The 24111-nt window shown below is 46.0% G+C and overlaps 11 non-coding genes across 11 annotated transcripts; 3 read left to right on the top strand and 8 right to left on the bottom strand.

The window, feature by feature from the left end:
- Positions 1 to 5180: 5180 nt before the first annotated feature.
- TRNAD-GUC (transfer RNA aspartic acid (anticodon GUC)) lies at positions 5181 to 5253 on the bottom strand. The gene has a single exon. It is a non-coding gene; the product is annotated as a tRNA-Asp (tRNA).
- A 368-nt stretch (positions 5254 to 5621) lies between these two features.
- Positions 5622 to 5694, bottom strand: TRNAD-GUC (transfer RNA aspartic acid (anticodon GUC)). Its single transcript has one exon. It is a non-coding gene; the product is annotated as a tRNA-Asp (tRNA).
- A 1103-nt stretch (positions 5695 to 6797) lies between these two features.
- TRNAD-GUC (transfer RNA aspartic acid (anticodon GUC)) lies at positions 6798 to 6870 on the bottom strand. The gene has a single exon. It is a non-coding gene; the product is annotated as a tRNA-Asp (tRNA).
- A 369-nt stretch (positions 6871 to 7239) lies between these two features.
- On the bottom strand, positions 7240 to 7312 carry TRNAD-GUC (transfer RNA aspartic acid (anticodon GUC)). The gene has a single exon. It is a non-coding gene; the product is annotated as a tRNA-Asp (tRNA).
- A 221-nt stretch (positions 7313 to 7533) lies between these two features.
- On the bottom strand, positions 7534 to 7606 carry TRNAD-GUC (transfer RNA aspartic acid (anticodon GUC)). The gene has a single exon. It is a non-coding gene; the product is annotated as a tRNA-Asp (tRNA).
- A 369-nt stretch (positions 7607 to 7975) lies between these two features.
- Positions 7976 to 8048, bottom strand: TRNAD-GUC (transfer RNA aspartic acid (anticodon GUC)). The gene has a single exon. It is a non-coding gene; the product is annotated as a tRNA-Asp (tRNA).
- A 221-nt stretch (positions 8049 to 8269) lies between these two features.
- Positions 8270 to 8342, bottom strand: TRNAD-GUC (transfer RNA aspartic acid (anticodon GUC)). The gene has a single exon. It is a non-coding gene; the product is annotated as a tRNA-Asp (tRNA).
- An 810-nt stretch (positions 8343 to 9152) lies between these two features.
- Positions 9153 to 9225, bottom strand: TRNAD-GUC (transfer RNA aspartic acid (anticodon GUC)). The gene has a single exon. It is a non-coding gene; the product is annotated as a tRNA-Asp (tRNA).
- A 9308-nt stretch (positions 9226 to 18533) lies between these two features.
- On the top strand, positions 18534 to 18606 carry TRNAK-CUU (transfer RNA lysine (anticodon CUU)). Its single transcript has one exon. It is a non-coding gene; the product is annotated as a tRNA-Lys (tRNA).
- A 3452-nt stretch (positions 18607 to 22058) lies between these two features.
- TRNAD-GUC (transfer RNA aspartic acid (anticodon GUC)) lies at positions 22059 to 22131 on the top strand. Its single transcript has one exon. It is a non-coding gene; the product is annotated as a tRNA-Asp (tRNA).
- A 1062-nt stretch (positions 22132 to 23193) lies between these two features.
- Positions 23194 to 23266, top strand: TRNAK-CUU (transfer RNA lysine (anticodon CUU)). Its single transcript has one exon. It is a non-coding gene; the product is annotated as a tRNA-Lys (tRNA).
- The last annotated feature ends 845 nt before the right edge of the window (positions 23267 to 24111 follow it).

Below are 24111 nucleotides of genomic sequence, written 5' to 3'. Positions count from 1 at the left end.
ACCTGACGACCATTTTATTTTTGAGCTTCTTTGGCTCCATAGTTAGCGCGTTCGGATGTTAAACAAAAGGTTGGTGGTTCGAGCCCAACCGGGAGCGGTGTTGTGAGATCTCAAATGTAACGTAAAAATTCAAAGTTTTTCCACAATACCTGACGAACATTTAATTTTTGGGCTTCCGTTGCGCAATGGTTAGCGCGTTCAGCTGTTAAAAGAAAGTTTGGTGGTTCGAGCCCACTCGGGAGCGGTGTTGTGAGATCTCAAATGTAACGTAAAAATCCAAAGTTTTTCCACAATACCTGACGACCATATCATTTTCGGGCTTCCGTGGCGCAATGGTTAGCGCGTTCGGCTGTTAACCGAAAGATTGGTGGTTCGAGTCCATCCGGGTGCGGTGTTGTGAGGTCCCAGTTGTGACAAAAAAAGTCAAAGTTTTTCCACAATACCTGACGACCATTTCATTTTTGAGCTTCTTTGGCTCCATGGTTAGCGCGTTCGGATGTTAAACAAAAGGTTGGTGGTTCGAGCCCACCCGGGTGCGGTGTTGTGAGATCTCAAATGTAACGTAAAAATCCAAATTTTTTTTACAATACCTGACGAAAATTTAATTTTTGGGCTTCCGTTGCGCAATGGTCAGCGCGTTCGGCTGTTAAACGAAAGGTTGGTGGTTCGAGCCGATCCGGGTGCGGTGTTGTGAGGTCCCAGATGTGACGTAAAAGTCAAAGTTTTTCCACAATACCTGACGACCATTTCATTTTTGAGCTTCTTTGGCTCCATGGTTAGCGCGTTCGGATGTTAAACAAAAGGTTGGTGGTTCGAGCCCACCCGGGTGCGGTGTTGTGAAGTTTCAAATGTAACGTAAAAAGCCAAAGTTTTTCCACAATACCTGACGACCATTTACTTTTTGGGCTTCCGTGGCGCAAAGGTTAGCACGTTCGGCTGTTAACCGAAAGGCTGGTGGTTCGAGCCCACTCGGGAGCGGTGTTGTGAGATCTCAAATGTAACGTAAAAATCCAAAACTTTTCCACAATACCTGACGAACAATTAATTTTTGGGCTTCCATTGCGCAATGGTTAGCGCGTTCGGATGTTAATAGAAAGGTTGGTGGTTCGAGCCCACTCGGGAGCGGTGTTGTGAGATCTCAAATGTAACGTAAAAATCCAAAGTTTTTCCACAATACCTGACGACCATATGTTTTCTGAGCTTCCATGGCTCAATGGTTAGCGCGTTCGGCTGTTAATCGAAAGGTTGGTGGTTCGAGCCCAACCGGGAGCGGTGTTGTGAGATCTCAAATGTAACGTAAAAATTCAAAGTTTTTCCACAATACCTGACGAACATTTAATTTTTGGGCTTCCGTTGCGCAATGGTTAGCGCGTTCAGCTGTTAAAAGAAAGTTTGGTGGTTCGAGCCCACTCGGGAGCGGTGTTGTGAGATCTCAAATGTAACGTAAAAATCAAAAGTTTTTCCACAATACCTGACGAACATTTAATTTTCGGGCTTCCGTGGCGCAATGGTTAGCGCGTTCGGCTGTTAACCGAAAGGTTGGTGGTTCGAGCCCATCCGGGTGCGGTGTTGTGAGGTCCCAGATGTGACGTAAAAAGTCAAAGTTTTTCCACAATACCTGACGACCATTTCATTTTTGAATTCTTTGGCTCCATGGTTAGCGCGTTCGGATGTTAAACAAAAGGTTGGTGGTTCGAGCCCAACCGGGAGCGGTGTTGTGAGATCTCAAATGTAACGTAAAAATTCAAAGTTTTTCCACAATACCTGACGACCATATCATTTTCGGGCTTCCGTGGCGCAATGGTTAGCGCGTTCGGCTGTTAACCGAAAGGTTGGTGGTTCGAGCCGATCCGGGTGCGGTGTTGTGAGGTCCCAGATGTGACGTAAAAAGTCAAAGTTTTTCCACAATACCTGACGACCATTTTTATTTTGAGCTTCTTTGGCTCCATGGTTAGCGCGTTCGGATGTTAAACAAAAGGTTGGTGGTTCGAGCCCACCCGGGTGCGGTGTTGTGAGATCTCAAATGTAACGTAAAAATCCAAATTTTTTTTACAATACCTGACGAAAATTTAATTTTTGGGCTTCCGTTGCGCAATGGTCAGCGCGTTCGGCTGTTAAACGAAAGGTTGGTGGTTCGAGCCGATCCGGGTGCGGTGTTGTGAGGTCCCAGATGTGACGTAAAAAGTCAAAGTTTTTCCACAATACCTGACGACCATTTTTATTTTGAGCTTCTTTGGCTCCATAGTTAGCGCGTTCGGATATTAAACAAAAGGTTGGTGGTTCGAGCCCACCCGGGTGCGGTGTTGTGAAGTTTCAAATGTAACGTAAAAAGCCAAAGTTTTTCCACAATACCTGACGACCATTTACTTTATGGGCTTCCGTGGCGCAATGGTTAGCACGTTCGGCTGTTAACCGAAAGGTTGGTGGTTCGAGCCCACTCGGGAGCGGTGTTGTGAGATCTCAAATGTAACGTAAAAATCCAAAACTTTTCCACAATACCTGACTAACATTTAATTTTTGGGCTTCCGTTGCGCAATGGTTAGGGCGTTCAGCTGTTAAAAGAAAGTTTGGTGGTTCGAGCCCACTCGGGAGCGGTGTTGTGAGATCTCAAATGTAACGTAAAAATCCAAAGTTTTTCCACAATACCTGACGAACATTTAATTTTTGGGCTTCCATTGCGCAATGGTTAGCGCGTTCGGATGTTAACCGAAAGGTTGGTGGTTCGAGACCATCCGGGAGCGGTGTTGTGAGGTCTGAGATGTAACGTAAAATGTCAGAGTATTTCCACAATACCGGACGACCATTTATTTTCGGAGCTTCCATGGCTCAATGGTTAGCGCGTTCGGCTGTTAACCGAAAGGTTGTTGGTTCGAATACCCGGGAGCGGTGTTGTGAGATCTAAGATGTAACGTAAAAATCCAAAGTTTTTCCACAATACCTGACGGCCATTTATTTTCTGAGCTTCCATGGCTCAATGGTTAGCAAGTTCGGCTGTTAATAGAAAGGTTGGTGGTTCGAGCCCACCCGGGAGCGGTGTTGTGAGATCTCAAATGTAACGTTAAAATCCAAAATTTTTCCACAATACCTGACGAACATTTATTTTCTGAGCTTCCATGGCTCAATGGTTAGCGCGTTCGGCTGTTAATCGAAAGGTTGGTGGTTCGAGCCCAACCGGGAGCGGTGTTGTGAGATCTCAATTGTAACGTAAAAATTCAAAGTTTTTCCACAATACCTGACGAACATTCAATTTTTGGGGTTCCGTTGCGCAATGGTTAGCGCGTTCAGCTGTTAATAGAAAGGTTGGAGGTTCGAGCCCACTCGGGAGCGGTGTTGTGAGATCTCAAATGTAACGTAAATATCCAAAGTTTTTCCACAATACCTGACGAACATTAAATTTTTGGGCTTCCGTTGCGCAATAATTAGCGCGTTCGGCTTTTAACCGAAAGGTTGGTGGTTCGAGCCCATCCGGAAGCGGTGTTGTGAGGTCTTAGATTTAACGTAAAATCCAAAGTTTTTCCACAATACCTGATGACCATATCACTTTCGGGCTTCCGTGGCGCAATGGTTAGCGCGTTCGGCTGTTAACCGAAAGGTGGGTGGTTCGGGCCCATCCGGGTGCGGTGTTGTGAGGTCCCAGATGTGACGTAAAAAGTCAAAGTTTTTCCACAATACCTGACGACCATTTACTTTTTGGGCTTCCGTGGCCCAATGGTTAGCACGTTCGGCTGTTAACCGAAAGGTTGGTGGTTCGAGCCCACTCGGGAGCGGTGTTGTGAGATCTCAAATGTAACGTAAAAATCCAAAAGTTTTCTACAATACCTTACGAACATTTAATTTTTGGGCTTCCGTTGCGCAATGGTTAGCGCGTTCAGCTGTTAAAAGAAAGGTTGGTGGTTCGAGCCCACTCCATTACCATTGAGCCATGGAAGCTCAGAAAATAAATGGCCGTCAGGTATTGTGGAAAAACTTTGGATTTTTACGTTACATTTGAGATCTCACAACACCGCTCCCGAGTGTGCTCGAACCACCAACCTTTCGGTTAACAGCCGAACGCGCTAACCATTGCGCCACGGAAGCCCGAAAATGATATGGTCGTCAGGTATTGTGGAAAAACTTTGACTTTTTACGTTTCATTTGAGATCTCACAACACCGCTCCCGAGTGGGCTCGAACCACCAACCTTTCTCTTAACAGCTGAACGCGCTAACCATTGCGCAACGGAAGCCCAAAAATTATATGTTCGTCAGGTATTGTGGAAAAACTTTGAAATTTTACGTTACATTTGAGATCTCACAACACCGCTCCCGGTTGGGCTCGAACCACCAACCTTTCGGTTAACAGCCGAACGCGCTAACCATTGAGCCATGGAAGCTCAGAAAATAAATGGTCGTCAGGTATTGTGGAAAAACTTTGGCTTTTTACGTTACATTTGAAACTTCACAACACCGCACCCGGGTGGGCCCGAACCACCAACCTTTTGTTTAACATCCGAACGCGCTAACCATGGAGCCAAAGAAGCCCAAAAAATAAATGGTCGTCAGGTATTGTGGAAAAACTTTGACTTTTTACGTTACATCTGAGATCTCACAACACCGCTCCCGGATGGGCTCGAACCACCAACCTTTCGGTTAACAGCCAAACGCGCTAACCATTGCGCAACGGAAGCCTAAAAATTAAATGTTCGTCAGGTATTGTGGAAAAACTTTGGATTTTTACGTTACATTTGGGATCTCACAACACCGCTCCCGGGTGGGCTCGAACCACCAACCTTTCGGTTAACAGCCGAACGCGCTAACCATAGAGCCATGGAAGCTCAGAAAATAAATGGTCGTCAGGTATCGTGGAAAAACTTTGAATTTTTACGTCACATCTGAGACCTAACAACACCGCTCCGGGGTGGGCTCGAACCACCAACCTTTCGATTAACAGCTGAACGCGGTAACCATTGCAACACGGAAGCTCAAAAATTAAATGTTCGTCAGGTATTGTGGAAAAACTTTGGCTTTTTACGTTACATTTGAAACTTCACAACACCGCACCCGGGTGGGCCCGAACCACCAACCTTTTGTTTAACATCCGAACGCGCTAACCATGGAGCCAAAGAAGCCCAAAAATTAAATGGTCGTCAGGTATTGTGGAAAAACTTTGACTTTTTACGTTACATCTGAGATCTCACAACACCGCTCCCGGATGGGCTCGAACCACCAACCTTTCGATTGACAGTCGAACGCGCTAACCATTGAGCCATGGAAGCTCAGAAAATAAATGGCCGTCAGGTATTGTGGAAAAACTTTGGATTTTTACGTTACATTTGAGATCTCACAACACCGCTCCCGGGTGGTTTCGAACCACCAAACTTTCGGTTAACAGCCGAACGCGCTAACCATTGCGCAACGGAAGACGAAAAATTAAATGTTCGTCAGGTAATGTGGAAAAACTTTGGCTTTTTACGTTACATTTGAAACTTCACAACACCGCACCCGGGTGGGCCCGAACCACCAACCTTTTGTTTAACATCCGAACGCGCTAACCATGGAGCCAAAGAAGCCCAAAAATTAAATGGTCGTCAGGTATTGTGGAAAAAGTTTGACTTTTTACGTTACATCTGAGATCTCACAACACCGCTCCCGGATGGGCTCGAACCACCAACCTTTCGATTGACAGTCGAACGCGCTAACCATTGAGCCATGGAAGCTCAGAAAATAAATGGTCGTCAGGTATTGTGGAAAAACTTTGACTTTTTACGTTTCATTTGAGATCTCACAACACCGCTCCCGAGTGGGCTCGAACCACCAACCTTTCTCTTAACAGCTGAACGCGCTAACCATTGCGCAACGGAAGCCCAAAAATTATTTGTTCGTCAGGTATTGTGGAAAAACTTTGAAATTTTACGTTACATTTGAGATCTCACAACACCGCTCCCGGTTGGGCTCGAACCACCAACCTTTCGGTTAACAGCCGAACGCGCTAACCATTGAGCCATGGAAGCTCAGAAAATAAATGGTCGTCAGGTATTGTGGAAAAACTTTGGCTTTTTACGTTACATTTGAAACTTCACAACACCGCACCCGGGTGGGCCCGAACCACCAACCTTTTGTTTAACATCCGAACGCGCTAACCATGGAGCCAAAGAAGCCCAAAAATTAAATGGTCGTCAGGTATTGTGGAAAAACTTTGACTTTTTACGTTACATCTGTGATCTCACAACACCGCTCCCGGATGGGCTCGAACCACCAACCTTTCGGTTAACAGCCAAACGCGCTAACCATTGCGCAACGGAAGCCTAAAAATTAAATTTTCGTCAGGTATTGTGGAAAAACTTTGGATTTTTACGTTACATTTGGGATCTCACAACACCGCTCCCGGGTGGGCTCGAACCACCAACCTTTCGGTTAACAGCCGAACGCGCTAACCATTGAGCCATGGAAGCTCAGAAAATAAATGGTCGTCAGATATCGTGGAAAAACTTTGAATTTTTACGTCACATCTGAGACCTAACAACACCGCTCCCGGGTGGGCTCGAACCACCAACCTTTCGATTAACAGCTGAACGCGGTAACCATTGCAACACGGAAGCTCAAAAATTAAATGTTCGTCAGGTATTGTGGAAAAACTTTGGCTTTTTACGTTACATTTGAAACTTCACAACACCGCACCCGGGTGGGCCCGAACCACCAACCTTTTGTTTAACATCCGAACGCGCTAACCATGGAGCCAAAGAAGCCCAAAAATTAAATGGTCGTCAGGTATTGTGGAAAAAGTTTGACTTTTTACGTTACATCTGAGATCTCACAACACCGCTCCCGGATGGGCTCGAACCACCAACCTTTCGATTGACAGTCGAACGCGCTAACCATTGAGCCATGGAAGCTCAGAAAATAAATGGCCGTCAGGTATTGTGGAAAAACTTCGGATTTTTACGTTACATTTGAGATCTCACAACACCGCTCCCGAGTGTGCTCGAACCACCAACCTTTCTTTTAACAGCTGAACGCGCTAACCATTGCGCAACGGAAGCCCCAAAAATTAAATGTTCGTCAGGTATTGTGGAAAAACTTTGGATTTTTACGTTACATTTGAAACTTCACAACACCGCACCCGGGTGGGCCCGAACCACCAACCTTTTGTTTAACATCCGAACGCGCTAACCATGGAGCCAAAGAAGCCCAAAAATTAAATGGTCGTCAGGTATTGTGGAAAAACTTTGACTTTTTACGTTACATCTGAGATCTCACAACACCGCTCCCGGATGGGCTCGAACCACCAACCTTTCGATTGACAGTCGAACGCGCTAACCATTGAGCCATGGAAGCTCAGAAAATAAATGGCCGTCAGGTATTGTGGAAAAACTTTGGCTTTTTACGTTACATTTGAAACTTCACAACACCGCACCCGGGTGGGCCCGAACCACCAACCTTTTGTTTAACATCCGAACGCGCTAACCATGGAGCCAAAGAAGCCCAAAAATTAAATGGTCGTCAGGTATTGTGGAAAAAGTTTGACTTTTTACGTTACATCTGAGATCTCACAACACCGCTCCCGGATGGGCTCGAACCACCAACCTTTCGATTGACAGTCGAACGCGCTAACCATTGAGCCATGGAAGCTCAGAAAATAAATGGCCGTCAGGTATTGTGGAAAAACTTCGGATTTTTACGTTACATTTGAGATCTCACAACACCGCTCCCGAGTGTGCTCGAACCACCAACCTTTCTTTTAACAGCTGAACGCGCTAACCATTGCGCAACGGAAGCCCCAAAAATTAAATGTTCGTCAGGTATTGTGGAAAAACTTTGGATTTTTACGTTACATTTGAAACTTCACAACACCGCACCCGGGTGGGCCCGAACCACCAACCTTTTGTTTAACATCCGAACGCGCTAACCATGGAGCCAAAGAAGCCCAAAAATTAAATGGTCGTCAGGTATTGTGGAAAAACTTTGACTTTTTACGTTACATCTGAGATCTCACAACACCGCTCCCGGATGGGCTCGAACCACCAACCTTTCGATTGACAGTCGAACGCGCTAACCATTGAGCCATGGAAGCTCAGAAAATAAATGGCCGTCAGGTATTGTGGAAAAACTTTGGATTTTTACGTCACATCTGAGACCTCACAACACCGCTCCCGGGTGGGCTCGAACCACCAACCTTTCGATTAACAGCTGAACGCACTAACCATTGCAACACGGAAGCCCAAAAATTAAATGGTCGTCAGGTATTGTGGAAAAACTTTGACTTTTTACGTTACATCTGAGATCTCACAACACCGCTCCCGGATGGGCTCGAACCACCAACCTTTCGATTGACAGTCGAACGCGCTAACCATTGAGCCATGGAAGCTCAGAAAATAAATGGCCGTCAGGTATTGTGGAAAAACTTTGGATTTTTACGTTACATTTGAGATCTCACAACACCGCTCCCGAGTGTGCTCGAACCACCAACCTTTCTTTTAACAGCTGAACGCGCTAACCATTGCGCAACGGAAGCCCCAAAAATTAAATGTTCGTCAGGTATTGTGGAAAAACTTTGAATTTTTACGTTACATTTGAGATCTCACAACACCGCTCCCGGGGGGGCTCGAACCACCAACCTTTCGGTTAACAGCCGAACGCGCTAACCATTGAGCCATGGAAGCTCAGAAAATAAATGGTCGTCAGGTATTGTGGAAAAACTTTGACTTTTTACGTCACATATGAGACCTCACAACACCGCTCCCGGGTGGGCTCGAACCACCAACCTTTCGATTAACAGCTGAACGCGCTAACCATTGCAACACGGAAGCCCAAAAATTAAATGTTCGTCAGGTATTGTGGAAAAACTTTGGATTTTTACGTTACATCAGAGATCTCACAACACCGCTCCCGGGTGGGCTCGAAATACCAACCTTTCGATTAACAGCTGAACGCGCTAACCATTGCAACACGGAAGCCCAAAAATTAAATGTTCGTCAGGTATTGTGGAAAAACTTTGGCTTTTTACGTTACATTTGAAACTTCACAACACCGCACCCGGGTGGGCCCGAACCACCAACCTTTTGTTTAAAATCCGAACGCGCTAACCATGGAGCCAAAGAAGCCCAAAAATTAAATGGTCGTCAGGTATTGTGGAAAAACTTTGACTTTTTACGTTACATCTGAGATCTCACAACACCGCTCCCGGATGGGCTCGAACCACCAACCTTTCGATTGACAGTCGAACGCGCTAACCATTGAGCCATGGAAGCTCAGAAAATAAATGGCCGTCAGGTATTGTGGAAAAACTTTGGATTTTTACGTTACATCAGAGATCTCACAACACCGCTCCCGGGTGGGCTCGAAATACCAACCTTTCGATTAACAGCTGAACGCGCTAACCATTGCAACAAGGAAGCCCAAAAATTAAATGTTCGTCAGGTATTGTGGAAAAACTTTGGCTTTTTACGTTACATTTGAAACTTCACAACACCGCACCCGGGTGGGCCCGAACCACCAACCTTTTGTTTAACATCCGAACGCGCTAACCATGGAGCCAAAGAAGCCCAAAAATTAAACGGTCGTCAGGTATTGTGGAAAAACTTTGACTTTTTAAGTTACATCTGAGATCTCACAACACCGCTCCCGGATGGGCTCCAACCACCAACCTTTCGCTTAACAGCCGAACTTGCTAACCATTGAGCTATGGAAGCTCAGAAAATAAATGGCCGTCAGGTATTGTGGAAAAACTTTGGATTTTACAATACATCTAAGACCTCACAACACCGCTCCCGGATGGGCTCGAACCACCAACCTTTCGGTTAACAGCCGAACGCGCTAACCATTGCGCAACGGAAGCCCAAAAATTAAATGTTCGTCAGGTATTGTGGAAAAACTTTGGATTTTTACGTTACATTTGAGATCTCACAACACCGCTCCCGGGTGGGCTCGAACCACCAACCTTTCGGTTAACAGCGGAACGCGCTAACCATTGAGCCATGGAAGCACAGAAAATAAATGGTCGTCAGGTATTGTGGAAAAACTTTGACTTTTTACGTCAAATCTGAGACCTAACAACACCGCTCCCGGGTGGGCTCGAACCACCAACCTTTCGATTAACAGCTGAACGCGCTAACCATTGCAACACGGAAGCCCAAAAATTAAATGTTCGTCAGGTATTGTGGAAAAACTTTGGATTTTTACGTTACATCTGAGATCTCACAACACCGCTCCCGGGTGGGCTAGAAATACCAACCTTTCGATTAACAGCTGAACGCGCTAACCCTTGCAACACGGAAGCCCAAAAATTAAATGTTCGTCAGGTATTGTGGAAAAACTTTGGCTTTTTACGTTACATTTGAAACTTCACAACACCGCACCCGGGTGGGCCCGAACCACCAACCTTTTGTTTAACATCCGAACGCGCTAACCATGGAGCCAAAGAAGCCCAAAAATTAAACGGTCGTCAGGTATTGTGGAAAAACTTTGACTTTTTAAGTTACATCTGAGATCTCACAACACCGCTCCCGGATGGGCTCCAACCACCAACCTTTCGCTTAACAGCCGAACTTGCTTACCATTGAGCTATGGAAGCTCAGAAAATAAATGGCCGTCAGGTATTGTGGAAAAACTTTGGATTTTACAATACATCTAAGACCTCACAACACCGCTCCCGGATGGGCTCGAACCACCAACCTTTCGGTTAACAGCCGAACGCGCTAACCATTGCGCAACGGAAGCCCAAAAATTAAATGTTCGTCAGGTATTGTGGAAAAACTTTGGATTTTTACGTTACATTTGAGATCTCACAACACCGCTCCCGGGTGGGCTCGAACCACCAACCTTTCGGTTAACAGCGGAACGCGCTAACCATTGAGCCATGGAAGCACAGAAAATAAATGGTCGTCAGGTATTGTGGAAAAACTTTGACTTTTTACTTCAAATCTGAGACCTAACAACACCGCTCCCGGGTGGGCTCGAACCACCAACCTTTCGATTAACAGCTGAACGCGCTAACCATTGCAACACGGAAGCCCAAAAATTAAATGTTCGTCAGGTATTGTGGAAAAACTTTGGATTTTTACGTTACATCTGAGATCTCACAACACCGCTCCCGGGTGGGCTCGAACCACCAACCTTTCGATTAACAGCTGAACGCGCTAACCATTGCAACACGGAAGCCCAAAAATTAAATGTTCGTCAGGTATTGTGGAAAAACTTTGGCTTTTTACGTTACATTTGAAACTTCACAACACCGCACCCGGGTGGGCCCGAACCACCAACCTTTCTTTTAACAGCTGAACGCGCTAACCATTGCGCAACGGAAGCCCCAAAAATTAAATGTTCCTCAGGTATTGTGGAAAAACTTTGGATTTTTACGTTACATTTGAGATCTCACAACACCGCTCCCGAGTGGGCTCGAACCACCAACCTTTCTCTTAACAGCTGAACGCGCTAACCATTGCGTAACGGAAGCCCAAAAATTAAATGTTCGTCAGGTATTGTGGAAAAACTTTGGATTTTTACGTTACATCAGAGATCTCACAACACCGCTCCCGGGTGGGCTCGAAATACCAACCTTTCGATTAACAGCTGAACGCGCTAACCATTGCAACACGGAAGCCCAAAAATTAAATGTTCGTCAGGTATTGTGGAAAAACTTTGGCTTTTTACGTTTCATTTGAAACTTCACAACACCGCACCCGGGTGGGCCCGAACCACCAACCTTTTGTTTAACAGCCGAACTTGCTAACCATTGAGCTATGGAAGCTCAGAAAATAAATGGCCGTCAGGTATTGTGGAAAAACTTTGGATTTTACAATACATCTAAGACCTCACAACACCGCTCCCGGATGGGCTCGAACCACCAACCTTTCGGTTAACAGCCGAACGCGCTAACCATTGCGCAACGGAAGCCCAAAAATTAAATGTTCGTCAGGTATTGTGGAAAAACTTTGGATTTTTACGTTACATTTGAGATCTCACAACACCGCTCCCGGGTGGGCTCGAACCACCAACCTTTCGATTAACAGCTGAACGCGCTAACCATTGCAACACGGAAGCCCAAAAATTAAATGTTCGTCAGGTATTGTGGAAAAACTTTGGCTTTTTACGTTACATTTGAAACTTCACAACACCGCACCCGGGTGGGCCCGAACCACCAACCTTTTGTTTAACATCCGAACGCGCTAACCATGGAGCCAAAGAAGCCCAAAAATTAAATGGTCGTCAGGTATTGTGGAAAAACTTTGACTTTTTAAGTTACATCTGAGATCTCACAACACCGCTCCCGGATTTGCTCCAACCACCAACCTTTCGCTTAACAGCCGAACTTGCTAACCATTGAGCCATGGAAGCTCAGAAAATAAATGGCCGTCAGGTATTGTGGAAAAACTTCGGATTTTACAATACATCTAAGACCTCACAACACCGCTCCCGGATGGGCTCGAACCACCAACCTTTCGGTTAACAGCCGAACGCGCTAACCATTGCGCAACGGAAGCCCAAAAATTAAATGTTCGTCAGGTATTGTGGAAAAACTTTGGATTTTTACGTTACATTTGAGATCTCACAACACCGCTCCCGGATGGGCTCGAACCACCAACCTTTCGGTTAACAGCCGAACGCGCTAACCATTGAGCCATGGAAGCTCAGAAAATAAATGGTCGTCAGGTATTGTTTAAAAACTTTGACTTTTTACGTCACATCTGAGACCTAACAACACCGCTCCCGGGTGGGCTCGAACCACCAACCTTTCGATTAACAGCTGAACGCGCTAACCATTGCAACACGGAAGCCCAAAAATTAAATGTTCGTCAGGTATTGTGGAAAAACTTTGGATTTTTACGTTACATCTGAGATCTCACAACACCGCTCCCGGGTGGGCTCGAACCACCAACCTTTCGATTAACAGCTGAACGCGCTAACCATTGCAACACGGAAGCCCAAAAATTAAATGTTCGTCAGGTATTGTGGAAAAACTTTGACTTTCTACGTCACATCTGAGACCTCGCAACACCGCTCCCGGGTGGGCTCGAACCACCAACCTTTCGATTAACAGCTGAACCCGCTAACCATTGCAACACGGAAGCCCAAAAATTAAACGTTCGTCAGGTATTGTGGAAAAACTTTGGATTTTACGTTACATCAGAGATCTCACAACACCGCTCCCGGGTGGGCTCGAACCACCAACCTTTCGACTAACAGCTGAACGCGCTAACCATTGCAACACGGAAGCCCAAAAATTAAATGTTCGTCAGGTATTGTGGAAAAACTTTGACTTTCTACGTCACATCTGAGACCTCGCAACACCGCTAACGGGTGGGCTCGAACCACCAACCTTTCGATTAACAGCTGAACCCGCTAACCATTGCAACACGGAAGCCCAAAAATTAAATGTTCGTCAGGTATTGTGGAAAAACTTTGGCTTTTTACGTTACATTTGAAACTTCACAACACCGCACCCGGGTGGGCCCGAACCACCAACCTTTTGAATAACATCCGAACGCGCTAACCATGGAGCCAAAGAAGCCCAAAAATTAAATTGTCGTCAGGTATTGTGGAAAAACTTTGACTTTTTAAGTTACATCTGAGATCTCACAACACCGCTCCCGGATGGGCTCGAACCACCAACCTTTCGCTTAACAGCCGAACGCGCTAACCATTGAGCCATGGAAGCTCAGAAAATAAATGGCACTCAGGTATTGTGGAAAAACTTTGGATTTTTACGTTACATTTGAGATCTCACAACACCGCTCCCGAGTGTGCTCGAACCACCATCCTTTCTTTTAACAGCTGAACGCGCTAACCATTGCGCAACGGAAGCCCCAAAAATTAAATGTTCGTCAGGTATTGTGGAAAAACTTTGGATTTTTACGTTACATTTGAGATCTCACAACACCGCTCCTGAGTGGGCTCGAACCACCAACCTTTCTCTTAACAGCTGAACGCGCTAACCATTGCGCAACGGAAGCCCAAAAATTATATGTTCGTCAGGTATTGTGGAAAAACTTTGAATTTTTACGTTACATTTGAGATCTCACAACACCGCTCCCGGGTGGGCTCGAACCATAAACCTTTCGGTTAACAGCCGAACGCGCTAACCATTGAGCCATGGAAGCTCAGAAAATAAATGGTCGTCAGGTATTGTGGAAAAACTTTGACTTTCTACGTCACATCTGAGACCTCACAACACCGCTCCCGGGTGGGCTCGAACCACCAACCTTTCGATTAACAGCTGAACCCGCTAACCATTGCAACACGGAAGCCCAAAAATTAAACGTTCGTCAGGTATTGTGGAAAAACTTTGGATTTTACGTTACATCAGAGATCTCACAACACCGCTCCCGGGTGGGCTCGAACCACCAACCTTTCGATTAACAGCTGAACGCGCTAACCATTGCAACACGGAAGCCCATAAATTAAATGTTCGTCAGATATTGTGGAAAAACTTTGGCTTTTTACGTTACATTTGAAACTTCACAACACCGCACCCGGGTGGGCCCGAACCACCAACCTTTTGTATAACATCCGAACGCGCTAACCATGGAGCCAAAGAAGCCCAAAAATTAAATGGTCGTCAGGTATTGTGGAAAAACTTTGCCTTTTTAAGTTACATCTGAGATCTCACAACACCGCTCCCGGATGGGCTCGAACCACCAACCTTTCGCTTAACAGCCGAACGCGCTTACCATTGAGCCATGGAAGCTCAGAAAATAAATGGCACTCAGGTATTGTGGAAAAACTTTGGATTTTTACGTTACATTTGAGATCTCACAACACCGCTCCCGAGTGTGCTCGAACCACCATCCTTTCTTTTAACAGCTGAACGCGCTAACCATTGCGCAACGGAAGCCCCAAAAATTAAATGTTCGTCAGGTATTGTGGAAAAACTTTGGATTTTTACGTTACATTTGAGATCTCACAACACCGCTCCCGAGTGGGCTCGAACCACCAACCTTTCTTTTAACAGCTGAACGCGCTAACCATTGCGCAACGGAAGCCCAAAAATTAAATGTTCGTCAGGTATTGTGGAAAAATTTTGGATTTTTACGTTACATTTGAGATCTCACAACACCGCTGCCGAGTGGGCTCGAACCACCAACCTTTCGGTTAACAGCCGAACGTGCTAACCATTGCGCCACGGAAGCCCAAAAAGGAAATGGTCGTCAGGTATTGTGGAAAAACTTTGGCTTTTTACGTTACATTTGAAACTTCACAACACCGCACCCGGGTGGAATCGAACCACCAACCTTTCGGTTAACATCCGAACGCGCTAACCATGGAGCCAAGGAAGCTCAGGAATGAAATGGTCGTCAGGTATTGTGGAAAAACTTTGACTTTCTACGTCACATCTGAGACCTCACAACACCGCTCCCGGGTGGGCTCGAACCACCAACCTTTCGATTAACAGCTGAACGCGCTAACCATTGCAACACGGAAGCCCAAAAATTAAATGTTCGTCAGGTATTGTGGAAAAACTTTGGCTTTTTACGTTACATTTGAAACTTCACAACACCGCACCCGGGTGGGCCCGAACCACCAACCTTTTGTATAACATCCGAACGCGCTAACCATGGAGCCAAAGAAGCCCAAAAATTAAATGGTCGTCAGGTATTGTGGAAAAACTTTGCCTTTTTAAGTTACATCTGAGATCTCACAACACCGCTCCCGGATGGGCTCGAACCACCAACCTTTCGCTTAACAGCCGAACGCGCTTACCATTGAGCCATGGAAGCTCAGAAAATAAATGGCACTCAGGTATTGTGGAAAAACTTTGGATTTTTACGTTACATTTGAGATCTCACAACACCGCTCCCGAGTGTGCTCGAACCACCATCCTTTCTTTTAACAGCTGAACGCGCTAACCATTGCGCAACGGAAGCCCCAAAAATTAAATGTTCGTCAGGTATTGTGGAAAAACTTTGGATTTTTACGTTACATTTGAGATCTCACAACACCGCTCCCGAGTGGGCTCGAACCACCAACCTTTCTTTTAACAGCTGAACGCGCTAACCATTGCGCAACGGAAGCCCAAAAATTAAATGTTCGTCAGGTATTGTGGAAAAATTTTGGATTTTTACGTTACATTTGAGATCTCACAACACCGCTGCCGAGTGGGCTCGAACCACCAACCTTTCGGTTAACAGCCGAACGTGCTAACCATTGCGCCACGGAAGCCCAAAAAGGAAATGGTCGTCAGGTATTGTGGAAAAACTTTGGCTTTTTACGTTACATTTGAAACTTCACAACACCGCACCCGGGTGGAATCGAACCACCAACCTTTCGGTTAACATCCGAACGCGCTAACCATGGAGCCAAGGAAGCTCAGGAATGAAATGGTCGTCAGGTATTGTGGAAAAACTTTGACTTTCTACGTCACATCTGAGACCTCACAACACCGCTCCCGGGTGGGCTCGAACCACCAACCTTTCGATTAACAGCTGAACGCGCTAACCATTGCAACACGGAAGCCCAAAAATTAAATGTTCGTCAGGTATTGTGGAAAAACTTTGGCTTTTTACGTTACATTTGAAACTTCACAACACCGCACCCGGGTGGGCCCGAACCACCAACCTTTTGTATAACATCCGAACGCGCTAACCATGGAGCCAAAGAAGCCCAAAAATTAAATGGTCGTCAGGTATTGTGGAAAAACTTTGCCTTTTTAAGTTACATCTGAGATCTCACAACACCGCTCCCGGATGGGCTCGAACCACCAACCTTTCGCTTAACAGCCGAACGCGCTTACCATTGAGCCATGGAAGCTCAGAAAATAAATGGCACTCAGGTATTGTGGAAAAACTTTGGATTTTTACGTTACATTTGAGATCTCACAACACCGCTCCCGAGTGTGCTCGAACCACCATCCTTTCTTTTAACAGCTGAACGCGCTAACCATTGCGCAACGGAAGCCCCAAAAATTAAATGTTCGTCAGGTATTGTGGAAAAACTTTGGATTTTTACGTTACATTTGAGATCTCACAACACCGCTCCCGAGTGGGCTCGAACCACCAACCTTTCTTTTAACAGCTGAACGCGCTAACCATTGCGCAACGGAAGCCCAAAAATTAAATGTTCGTCAGGTATTGTGGAAAAATTTTGGATTTTTACGTTACATTTGAGATCTCACAACACCGCTGCCGAGTGGGCTCGAACCACCAACCTTTCGGTTAACAGCCGAACGTGCTAACCATTGCGCCACGGAAGCCCAAAAAGGAAATGGTCGTCAGGTATTGTGGAAAAACTTTGGCTTTTTACGTTACATTTGAAACTTCACAACACCGCACCCGGGTGGAATCGAACCACCAACCTTTCGGTTAACATCCGAACGCGCTAACCATGGAGCCAAGGAACCTCAGGAATGAAATGGTCGTCAGGTATTGTGGAAAAACTTTGGCTTTTTACGTTACATTTGAGACTTCACAACACCGCTCTCGGGTGGGCTCGAACCACCAACCTTTTGGTTAACATACGAACGCGCTAACCATGGAGCCAAGGAAGCTCAGAAATGATATGGTCGTCAAGTATTGTGGAAAAACTTTGGCTTTTTACGTTACATTTGAGATCTTAAAACACCGCTCCCGGGTGGGCTCGAACCACCAGTCTTTTGAATAACAGCTGAACGCGCTAACCATTGCGCCACGGAAGCCCAAAAATTAAACGGTCGTCAGGTATTGTGGAAAAACTTTGGCTTTTTACGTTACATTTGAGACTTCACAACACCGCTCCCGGGTGGGCTCGAACCACCGACCTTTTGGTTAACATCCGAACGCGCTGACCATGAAGCCAAGGAAGCTCAGGAATGAAATGGTCGTCAGGTATTGTGGAAAAACTTTGACTTTTTACGTCACATCTGAGACCTCACAACACAGCTCCCGGGTGTGCTCGAACCACCATCCTTTCGTTTAGCGCGTTCGGCTGTTAAACGAAAGGATGGTGGTTCGAGCCCACCCGGGAGCGGTGTTGTGAGGTCTCAGATGTAACGTAAAAATCAGAGTTTTTGCACAATACCTGACGAAAATTTAATTTTTGTTCTTCCGTGGCGCAATGGTTAGCGCGTTAAGCTGTTAACTGAAAGGTTGGTGGTTCGAGCCCACCCGGGAAAGGTGTTGTGGGGTCTCAGATGTAGCGTAAAACTTCAAAACTTTTCCACAATACGTGATAACCGTTCAATTTCTGAGCTTCCGTGGCTCAATGGTTAGCGCGTTCGGCTGTTAACCAATAAGTTGGTGGTTCGAGCCCACCCGGGAGCGGTGTTGTGAGATCTCAAGTGTAACGTAAAAATTCAAAGTTTTTCCACAATACCTGACGACCATTTATTTTCTGAGCTTCCATGGCTCAATGGTTAGCGCGTTTGGCTGTTAATCAAAAGGTTGGTTTTTCGAGCCCAACCAGGAGCGGTGTTGTGAGATCTCAAGTGTAAAGTAAAAAGTCAGAGTTTTTCCACAATACCTGACGAACATTTAATTTTTGTTCTTCCGTGGCGCAATGGTTAGCGCCTTCAGCTGTTAACTGAAATTTTGGTGGTTCGAGCCCACCCGGGAGAGGTGTTGTGGGGTCTCGACCATTTAATTTTTGGGCTTCCGTGGCGCAATGGTTAGCGCGTTCGGCTCTTAACCGAAAGGTTGGTGGTTCGAGCCCATCCGGGAGCGGTGTTGTGAGGTCTCAGATTTGACGTAAAAAGTCAAGGTTTTACCACAATACCAACGACCATTTAATTTTTGGGCTTCCGTGGCGCAATGGTTATCGCGATCAGCTGTTATTCAAAAACTGGTGGTTTGAACCCTCCCGGGAGCGGTGTTGTGAGCTCTCAGATGTAACGTAAAATGTCAGAGTTTTTCCACAATACCTGACGAAAATTTAACTTTTGGGCTTCCGTGGCGCAATGGTTAGCGGTTCAGCTGTTAACCGAAAGGTTGGTGGTTCGAGCCCACCCGGGAGAGGTGTTGTGGGGTCTCAGATGTAGCGTAAAAATTCAAAACTTTTCCACAATACGTGATAACCATTTAATTTCTGAGCTTTCGTGGCTCAATGGTTAGCGCGTTCGGCTGTTAACCAATAGGTCGGTGGTTAGAGCCCACTCGGTAGCGGTGTTGTGGAATCTCAAATGTAACGTAAAATGCCAAAGTTTTTCCACATTACCTCACGACCACTTCACTCCTGAGCTTCCTTGGCTCCATGGTTAGCGCGTTCGGATGTTAACCAAAAGGTTGGTGGTTTGAACCCTCCCGGGAGCGGTGTTGTGAGCTCTCAGATGTAACGTAAAATGTCAGTTTTTCCACAATACCTCACGACCACTTCACTCCTGAGCTTCCTTGGCTCCATGGTTAGCGCGTTCGGATGTTAACCAAAAGGTTGGTGGTTCGAGCCCACCCGGGAGCGGTGTTGTGAAGTCTCAAATGTAACGTAAAAAGCCAAAGTTTTTCCACAATACCTGACGACCATTTCATTCCTGAGCTTCCTTGGCTCCATGTTTAGCGCTTTCGGATGTTAACCGAAATGTTGGTGGTTCGAGCCCACTCGGCAGCGGTGTTGTGAGATCTCAAATGTAACGTAAAAATCCAAAATTTTTCCACAATACCTGACGAACATTTAATTTTTGGGCTTCCGTTGCGCAATGGTTAGCGCGTTCAGCTGTTAAAAGAAAGGTCGGTGGTTCGAGCCCACTCGGGAGCGGTGTTGTGAGATCTCAAATGTAACGTAAAAATCCAAAGTTTTTCCACAATACCTGACGGCCATTTATTTTCTGAGCTTAAATGGCTCAATGGTTAGCGCGTTCGGCTGTTAATCGAAAGGTTGGTGGTTCGAGCCCATCCGGGAGCGGTGTTGTGTGATCTCAGATGTAACGTAAAAAGTCAAAGTTTTTCCACAATACCTGACGACCATTTAATTTTTGGGCTTCTTTGGCTCCATGGTTAGCGCGTTCGGATATCAAACAAAAGGTTGGTGGTTCGGGCCCACCCGGGTGCGGTGTTGTGAAGTTTCAAATGTAACGTAAAAAGCCAAAGTTTTTACACAATACCTGACGAACATTTAATTTTTGGGCTTCCGTGTTGCAATGGTTAGCGCGTTCAGCTGTTAATCGAAAGGTTGGTGGTTCGAGCCCACCCGGGAGCGGTGTTGTGAGATCTCAGATGTAACGTAAAAATCCAATGTTTTTCCACAATACCTGACGAATATTTAATTTTTGGGCTTCCGTGTTGCAATGGTTAGCGCGTTCAGCTGTTAAGAGAAAGGTTGGTGGTTCGAGCCCACTCGGGAGCGGTGTTGTGAGATCTCAAATCTAACGTAAAAATCCAAAGTTTTTCCACAATACCTGACGAACATTTAATTTTTGGGGCTTCCGTTGCGCAATGGTTAGCGCGTTCAGCTGTTAAAAGAAAGGTTGGTGGCTCGAGCACACTCGGGAGCGGTGTTGTGAGATCTCAAATGTAACGTAAAAATCCAAAGTTTTTCCACAATACCTGACGGCCATTTATTTTCTGAGCTTCCATGGCTCAATGGTTAGCGCGTTCGGCTGTCAATCGAAAGGTTGGTGGTTCGAGCCCATCCGGGAGTGGTGTTGTGAGATCTCAGATGTAACGTAAAACGTCAAAGTTTTTCCACAATACCTGACGACCATATCATTTTGGGCTTCCGTGGCGCAATGGTTAGCGCGTTCGGCTGTTAACCGAAAGGTTGGTGGTTCGAGCCCATCCGGGTGCGGTGTTGTAAGGTCCCAGATGTGACGTAAAAACTCAAAGTTTTTCCACAATACCTGACGACCATTTCATTTTTGAGCTTCTTTGGCTCCATGGTTAGCGCGTTCGGATGTTAAACAAAAGGTTGGTGGTTCGGGCCCACCCGGGTGCGGTGTTGTGAAGTTTCAAATGTAACGTAAAAAGCCAAAGTTTTTCCACAATACCTGACGACCATTTACTTTTTGGGCTTCCGTGGCGCAATGGTTAGCACGTTCGGCTGTTAACCGAAAGGTTGGTGGTTCGAGCCCACTCGGGAGCGGTGTTGTGAGATCTCAAATGTAACGTAAAAATCCAAAGTTTTTCCACAATACCTGACGAACATTTAATTTTTGGGGCTTCCGTTGCGCAATGGTTAGCGCGTTCAGCTGTTAAAAGAAAGGATGGTGGTTCGAGCAGACTCGGGAGCGGTGTTGTGAGATCTCAAATGTAACGTAAAAATCCAAAGTTTTTCCACAAAACCTGACGGCCATTTATTTTCTGAGCTTCCATGGCTCAATGGTTAGCGCGTTCGGCTGTTAAGCGAAAGGTTGGTGGTTTGAGCCCATCCGGGAGCGGTGTTGTGAGATCTCAGATGTAACTTAAAAAGTCAAAGTTTTTCCACAATACCTGACGACCATTTAATTTTTGGGCTTCTTTGGCTCCATGGTTAGCGCGTTCGGATGTTAAACAAAAGGTTGGTGGTTCGGGCCCACTCGGGTGCGGTGTTGTGAAGTTTCAAATGTAACGTAAAAAGCCAAAGTTTTTCCACAATACCTGACGAACATTTAATTTTTGGGCTTCCGTGTTGCAATGGTTAGCGCGTTCAGCTGTTAATCGAAAGATTGGTGGTTCGAGCCCACCCGGGAGCGGTTTTGTGAGATCTCTGATGTAACGTAAAAATCCAAAGTTTTTCCACAATACCTGACGACCATTTATTTTCTGAGCTTCCATGGCTCAATGGTTAGCGCGTTCGGCTGTTAACCGAAAGGTTGGTGGTTCGAGCCCACCCGGGAGCGGTGTTGTGAGATCTCAAATGTAACGTAAAAATTCAAAGCTTTTCCACAATACCTGACGAACATATAATTTTTGGGCTTCCGTTGCGCAATGGTTAGCGCGTTCAGCTGTTAAGAGAAAGGTTGGTGGTTCGAGCCCACTCGAGAGCGGTGTTGTGAGATCTCAAATGTAACGTAAAAATCCAAAGTTTTTCCACAATACCTGACGAACATTTAACTTTTGGGGCTTCCGTTGCGCAATGGTTAGCGCGTTTAGCTGTTTAAAGAAAGGATGGTGGGTCAAGCACACTCGGGAGCGGTGTTGTGAGATCTCAAATGTAACGTAAAAATCCAAAGTTTTTCCACAATACCTGACGGCCATTTATTTTCTGAGCTTCCATGGCTCAATGGTTAGCGCGTTCGACTGTCAATCGAAAGGTTGGTGGTTCGAGCCCATCCGGGAGCGGTGTTTTGAGATCTCAGATGTAACGTAAAAAGTCAAAGTTTTTCCACAATACCTGACGGCCATTTAATTTTTGGGCTTCTTTGGCTCCATGGTTAGCGCGTTCGGATGTTAAAGAAAAGGTTGGTAGTTCAGGCCCACCCGGGTGCGGTGTTGTCAAGTTTCAAATGTAACGTAAAAAGCCAAAGTCTTTCCACAATACCTGACGACCATTTCATTCCTGAGCTTCCTTGGCTCCATGGTTAGCGCGTTCGGATGTTAACCGAAAGGTTGGTGGTTCGATTCCACCCGTGTGCGGTGTTGTGAAGTTTCAAATGTAACGTAAAAAGCCAAAGTTTTTCCACAATACCTGACGACCATTTACTTTTTGGGCTTCCGTGGCGCAATGGTTAGCACGTTCGGCTGTTAACCGAAAGGTTGGTGGTTCGAGCCCACTCGGGAGCGGTGTTGTGAGATCTCAAATGTAACGTAAAAATCCAAAGTTTTTCCACAATACCTGACGAACATTTAATTTTTGGGGCTTCCGTTGCGCAATGGTTAGCGCGTTCAGCTGTTAAGAGAAAGGTTGGTGGTTCGATTCCACCCGTGTGCGGTGTTGTGAAGTTTCAAATGTAACGTAAAAAGCCAAAGTTTTTCCACAATACCTGACGACCATTTACTTTTTGGGCTTCCGTGGCGCAATGGTTAGCACGTTCGGCTGTTAACCGAAAGGTTGGTGGTTCGAGCCCACTCGGGAGCGGTGTTGTGAGATCTCAAATGTAACGTAAAAATCCAAAGTTTTTCCACAATACCTGACGACCATTTATTTTCTGAGCTTCCATGGCTCAATGGTTAGCGCGTTTGGCTGTTAATCAAAAGGTTGGTGGTTCGAGCCCAACCAGGAGCGGTGTTGTGAGATCTCAAGTGTAAAGTAAAAAGTCAGAGTTTTTCCACAATACCTGACGAACATTTAATTTTTGTTCTTCCGTGGCGCAATGGTTAGCGCCTTCAGCTGTTAACTGAAATTTTGGTGGTTCGAGCCCACCCGGGAGAGGTGTTGTGGGGTCTCGACCATTTAATTTTTGGGCTTCCGTGGCGCAATGGTTAGCGCGTTCGGCTCTTAACCGAAAGGTTGGTGGTTCGAGCCCATCCGGGAGCGGTGTTGTGAGGTCTCAGATTTGACGTAAAAAGTCAAGGTTTTACCACAATACCAACGACCATTTAATTTTTGGGCTTCCGTGGCGCAATGGTTATCGCGATCAGCTGTTATTCAAAAACTGGTGGTTTGAACCCTCCCGGGAGCGGTGTTGTGAGCTCTCAGATGTAACGTAAAATGTCAGAGTTTTTCCACAATACCTGACGAAAATTTAACTTTTGGGCTTCCGTGGCGCAATGGTTAGCGGTTCAGCTGTTAACCGAAAGGTTGGTGGTTCGAGCCCACCCGGGAGAGGTGTTGTGGGGTCTCAGATGTAGCGTAAAAATTCAAAACTTTTCCACAATACGTGATAACCATTTAATTTCTGAGCTTTCGTGGCTCAATGGTTAGCGCGTTCGGCTGTTAACCAATAGGTCGGTGGTTAGAGCCCACTCGGTAGCGGTGTTGTGGAATCTCAAATGTAACGTAAAATGCCAAAGTTTTTCCACATTACCTCACGACCACTTCACTCCTGAGCTTCCTTGGCTCCATGGTTAGCGCGTTCGGATGTTAACCAAAAGGTTGGTGGTTTGAACCCTCCCGGGAGCGGTGTTGTGAGCTCTCAGATGTAACGTAAAATGTCAGTTTTTCCACAATACCTCACGACCACTTCACTCCTGAGCTTCCTTGGCTCCATGGTTAGCGCGTTCGGATGTTAACCAAAAGTTTGGTGGTTCGAGCCCACCCGGGAGCGGTGTTGTGAAGTCTCAAATGTAACGTAAAAAGCCAAAGTTTTTCCACAATACCTGACGACCATTTCATTCCTGAGCTTCCTTGGCTCCATGTTTAGCGCTTTCGGATGTTAACCG

This window comes from Phalangium opilio, unplaced genomic scaffold (assembly GCF_054372755.1).
Source record: "Phalangium opilio isolate 3A_F unplaced genomic scaffold, DU_Popi_V2 ptg000082l_1, whole genome shotgun sequence".
NCBI lineage: Eukaryota > Metazoa > Arthropoda > Arachnida > Opiliones > Phalangiidae > Phalangium > Phalangium opilio.
The sequence above is the reverse complement of the archived record's forward strand: the minus strand, read 5'-3'. Positions and strand labels throughout refer to the sequence as shown.